This window comes from Lipotes vexillifer, unplaced genomic scaffold, assembly GCF_000442215.2.
Source record: "Lipotes vexillifer unplaced genomic scaffold, Lipotes_vexillifer_v1.1 scaffold325, whole genome shotgun sequence".
NCBI classification, from domain to species: Eukaryota; Metazoa; Chordata; class Mammalia; order Artiodactyla; family Lipotidae; genus Lipotes; species Lipotes vexillifer.
In genome coordinates, this window is record NW_006799313.1 from 1,253,251 (window position 1) to 1,258,516 (window position 5,266).

General features: G+C 41.7%; 1 protein-coding gene across 3 annotated transcripts in view; it reads left to right on the plus strand.

The window, feature by feature from the left end:
• The window catches only part of EXOC6 (exocyst complex component 6), a 215,349-nt gene that overhangs the window by 19,786 nt on the left and 190,297 nt on the right, over positions 1 to 5,266 (plus strand). The window lies entirely within an intron of this gene.

The window sequence follows — 5,266 nt, forward strand, 5'->3', positions numbered from 1 at the left end:
ATCTTACATCTATATATGTTACAAACACAACAATATGGTGTTACATTTGTTGCTATATATAACTTTTTATTTTTCAAAGAAGCTGAGAGAAAGAGCAAGTATATTTATAGAGTTTGTTACATTAGCCTTATTTACCATTTCTAATTCTCTATTTGTTGCTGAGTTTTTAGTTGTGTCATTTTCTTATTCCATTACAGCTTTGTTCCCACATACTTAATTTGTGCTGTTATTTTCAAATATGTTTCTATATGTTGTCAATACAGTTATGTACATATTGTCCTATGCAATTGCTTTTTAAATTAGTTAAGAGAAGACAGATGCATTTATACTGTCTTTTAGAATTACATAGTTACCTTTGCTGGTGTTCTTGTGTGTGTGCGTGTGCATGTGTTCATATTGCCATCTGGGTTCACTCTTTTAATTATGAAGAACTTCTCTTAGTATTTCTTGTAAGGTTGGTCTGCTGGTAACTAATTCCCTCAGTCTTTGTTTATCTGCAAGTGTCTTTATTTTGCCTTCATTATTTGAAAGATAGTTTTGTTGGTTATAAGATTCTTAGCTGACAGTTTCTTCTTTTAACACTTTGAATATATTATCCCACTGCCTCTTGGCCTCCATTTCTTCTGTTGATAAGTCAGCTGTTAATCTTAGTGGGATTCCCTTATACGTGGTTCTTTCCCCCTTATTTTCAAGATTTTTCCTTTGTCTTTCATTATTTGTACTGTGATGTGTCTGGGTATGGAGTTCTTTGTGCTTATCCTCCTTGTAGTTTGTCGATCATCTTAGATGTTTAGTTTAATGTTTTTCATCAAATTTGGGAAATTTCAGCCATTGTTTCTTCAGATACTCTTTCTGCTCCATTTTCTTCCTTACTTTGGTACTCCCATCATGTGTATGTTGGTGTGCTTAACGCTGTTCACATTTCTCTGAAGCTCTGCATTTTCTTCATTCTTTTTTCTCTCTGTTTGGATTACATATTTTGTGTTAGTCTATGTTTAAGTAGTCTTTCTTCTGCTAATTTATGTCTACTGTTGAGATCTTCTAATGAGTGTTTCTTTTCTGTTGTTGACTTTTCAACTACAGGATTTTAACTTGGTTCTTTTTTATGATTTCTCTTTCTTTGTAAATAGTCTCTTATTTTATTAGACATTGTCATCATACCTTCTTTCACTTCTTTAAGCATGTTTTGTTTTTAGTACTGTGAACCTAGTACTTTGAAGTCTTTGTTTACTCCACCATCTAAGCCCTCTCACAGGGCCTGTTTCTTTTCCTGTGTGTGGGTCATAGTCTCCTATTTCTTTGCCTATCTCATAATTCATTGTTGTGGTTGAAAACTAAAATGTTTAGACAGTATATTGTATCAACTCTTGATACTGATTCCCACCCCCACCCCCCCAACCACCTTCTGGGGCTTGGTTTTTTTTTTCCCTAATATTTATTTAATTAATTAATTTATTTATTTTGGCTGTGCCAGGTCTTAGCTGTGGCATGTGGGATCTTTGTTGTGGCATGCAGACTTCTTACTTGCGGCATGCATGTGGGATCTAGTTCCCTGACCAGGGGTTGAACCTGGGCCCCCTGTATTGGGAGCACCGAGCCTTACCCACTGGACCACCAGGGAAGTCCCTGGAGCTTGTTTTTGTTTGTGTTTGTTTGTTTAGTGGCTAGGCTGGACTATTTCAGTCAAGTGTATTTCCCTCACAGTGTGAAGCCTCTGCTGCAGCTCCTCAGAGGGCACAATCTTGGCATGTACACAGTCACTCTGGAATGACAGTGGTTTTAGCAGAATTCTCTTTGTCTTTCCCTGATCTCTTTGTTAAGCTGTCTGCTTATCTTTTTTTTTTTTTAATCTTTTGGCCACGCCCCATGTGGGATCTTAGTTCCCTGACCAGGGATCGAATGCATGCCCTCTGCATTGACAGCATGAAGTCTTAACCACTGGACCACCAGGGAAGTCCCTGCCTGCTTATCTTGATATCACACTGAGATGTTAGAGTCCAGTAATTGCTGGCTGGTTGCTTTATTGTTTTCAACAGTATTCAGGGGCATAAGTTGTTTCACAGTCTAATCCAATTAAATCTGGTCCCCTTTGTAGTGGTAGTTTTTTCCCCCCCTTATGCAAGTAATTTGTTGAGGCAGTACTTTCAGATGAAACCTGTAGGAGTGAGGGAAATGGGATAGGGTAGAGGAGATCTAAAACTGTGGGTTCATCTTAAGTCTAGCCTCAGCCTGATTCCAGGAGGAGCTCTGGAGTTAGAGTGTTATCACAGGGACTTCCCTGGTGGTACAGTGGTTGGGATTCCCACCTGCCAATGCAGGGGACACAGGTTCAATATCTGGTCTGGGAAGATCCCACATGCTGCAGAGCAACTAAGCCCGTGTGCCACAACTACTGAGCCTGTGCCCCTAGAGCCCGTGCTCTGCAACAAGAGAAGCCACCACAATGAGAAGCCCGTGCACTGCAACAAAGAGTAGCCCCCGTTCACCGCAACTAGAGAAAGCCCGTGTGCAGCAATGAAGACCCAGTGCAGCCAAAAATAAATAAATTAAATTAATTAATTAAAAAAAAAGAATGATATCACAGAGTTGTTCCACTTTGAGGCAATGGGGCTGAACTTTTACTCCCACCTCCAACAACCTCTCATTGGCTATGGGCTACCCCCCAGAGTGTGTGACTGCTGGGGGGGCCTACCTTCCCAGGCATTACTGGGCAGAGTGCCTCCTACTCGCTGGTCTCCAGAGAAGGGTGCAGCTATGGGTCCTTAGTAGCTGGGAGGAGAATGCACCACCAGGTAACAGGGATCTACTACACACCCCAGCAGCTAGAACACATCCAACTAGATCACACTTAGTAAGTTTGAAGGAATAAATGATAGACTTTTTCATTTATTTCTCTATTTTATATTTATTCCTGGCTTAATGATTTTTCTAGTGGATTAAGTCCCCTAATCTTCCCAATCTTGATTTTTAAATATTACTTAGAGAACTGTGATAAAATACACGTAACATAAAGTTTACCATTTTAAATGTGCAGTTCGTTTCATTAAGTACATTAACATTGCTCTGCAGCTATAACCACCATCCGTCTCCAGAACTTTTTCAACTTTCCAAACTGAAACTGTACTCATTAAATGGTAACTCCCCATTGTCCCAGCAGCCCCCGGTAACTACTATCATACTTTGTTTCTATGAATATGATTACTTTAGATACCTCATATAAGTGGAATCATATAATTGTTCTTTTGTGACTGGCTTATCTCACTTAACATTATGTCATCAAGGTTTATCCATGTTGTAGCATGTGTCAGAATTTCCTTCCTTTTTGAGGCTGGATAATATACTATTGTACGTATATACTACTTTCTGTTTATCCATTATTTGTTGATGGACGCTCAGATTGCTTCCATCTTTTGGCTGTTGTGAATGCTGCTGTGAACATCATGTATAAATACGTGTTTGAGTACAGGGTTAGTTTTTCAGGCCAGTCTCTGAGGTTTGTTCTGATCATAGGAGGGATCTTCACATTTTCTTTTTCTGGTTCTTTTTGGTAAACTGGCTGACCTATGATTTAACTTGTTGATCACATGGAGGTACCAGCCTCCTCTCAATTGCTTACTACCAAAATCTCCATTGTTTTCAAGAGTACCATAATATTTGGACTTCCTTACATTCTGTTCTAAATAAAGTCAGTTTTTTGGGGGAGAACTTTGCAATTTTCTCCTGCTTCTTCCCTTGGGCATAATCTCTGCACCACTGCACTAGAGCTTGGGGCAGGAACAATGGCCTGTTTCAAGTGATACTATTCTTAAAGAGCAGCACTCTGGATGGGGCAGAGGAGTAGGACTCTGTGTGGGGCAGTAATCTCTGTTCTTCTTGGCCTGCCACTTAAAGTGTACAGCCTCTGTCCTATGCGCTTGTTACAGACCAGGGTTCTTGGCCTTCCTCAATCAATAGAAATTGATAAGAGACCAGACAAGAAATTCAGGCAAGGCTTTATTGGGCCCCCTGCTACAGCAGGGGGGGAGCGAAAACAGGTAACAATTTCCTTTGCTCGCTCCTCAAGGTGGGGGCCAGCTGGTTCCTTAAATGGGGTGAAGGTAGGGGTGTGTCCAGGGGTCAGGCTGGAGGGGTGGCTTAGGTGGTTTGCCCACCCCTTTGGTGGTGTTGAGTGCAGGGGGCATGCATAGTGCCCTGCTTTTGCTCTTGACACCCTATTTTTGCTCCTGGCTCTTCAGAAGTGGCAGTTGGGGGTTTTTTGGTCTTTTTGTGTCTTGTTGTCCATAATTTGCCCCATGTGCACATGCAGGCAATTATTTTTAGTCCCTTATAGTTTCTTTGTATTTTGTTGCTGGAGGAGACACTTGCGCAGGTTCAGACACTGCAGCAAAGGGTCCCAGGTCCCAGCCTGTCTCAAGCTGAGGTGGGGCAGTTGGGATCCCAGTATTCCTGGCTACTCCATCTTTGGGAAGGCCTCTGTCCTATGACATCCTTCATGGGGCTGGGTGGAGGAAGGAGGGCCCCAACCTTTCAGCCACACTCACCTGGAATTTAGCTTCTGTAACACAGAACTGTGGGGGAGGGAGGATGAGAAATGCTGTATGCCTGCCCTTTTTCTGACCCTTAACTGAAACCTGGGGGGAGAGGAAGCCCTGACTACTTAGCCACACCCAGCCAGGATGGAGCTTCTATCATGCTAAGCTGGAGGAAGAGTGTTAGTTGTGGTTCAGGGGCCATAAGCTCTTACTGTTCTTAGTAGATTTTCTTGAATAAATGTCTCTTCATTTGCTGTATGCTCTTGGGACAATTTTCAGAGATTTCAAATGGTGTTTTTTGTTTTTAAGTAATTTTCATTGGTTATGGTTGTTTCACTAGGAAGTAGGTTCATGAATTCTGGGAAGCTTCATCTTGTTTTTCACTTAAATAGAAGTAGAATTCACAAAACATAAAATATGCCATTTTAAAGGTACAATTCAGTGACATTTAGTACATTCACAATGTTGTATAACCATTACCTCTATCTAGCTGCAAAACATTTTCATCATTGCAAAAGGAAACCCTGTACTCGTTAAGTAGCTACTCTCCATTCTCCCTCTTCTCCCAGCTGCTGGCAACTACTACTCTGTTTTCTGTCTCTATGGATTTACCTTTTTTGGATTTTTCATTAAAATATTGATAGAAGGGCTTCCCTGGTGGCGCAGTGGTTGGGAGTCCGCCTGCCGATGCAGGGGACACGGGTTCGTGCCCCGGTCCGGGAGGATCCCACATG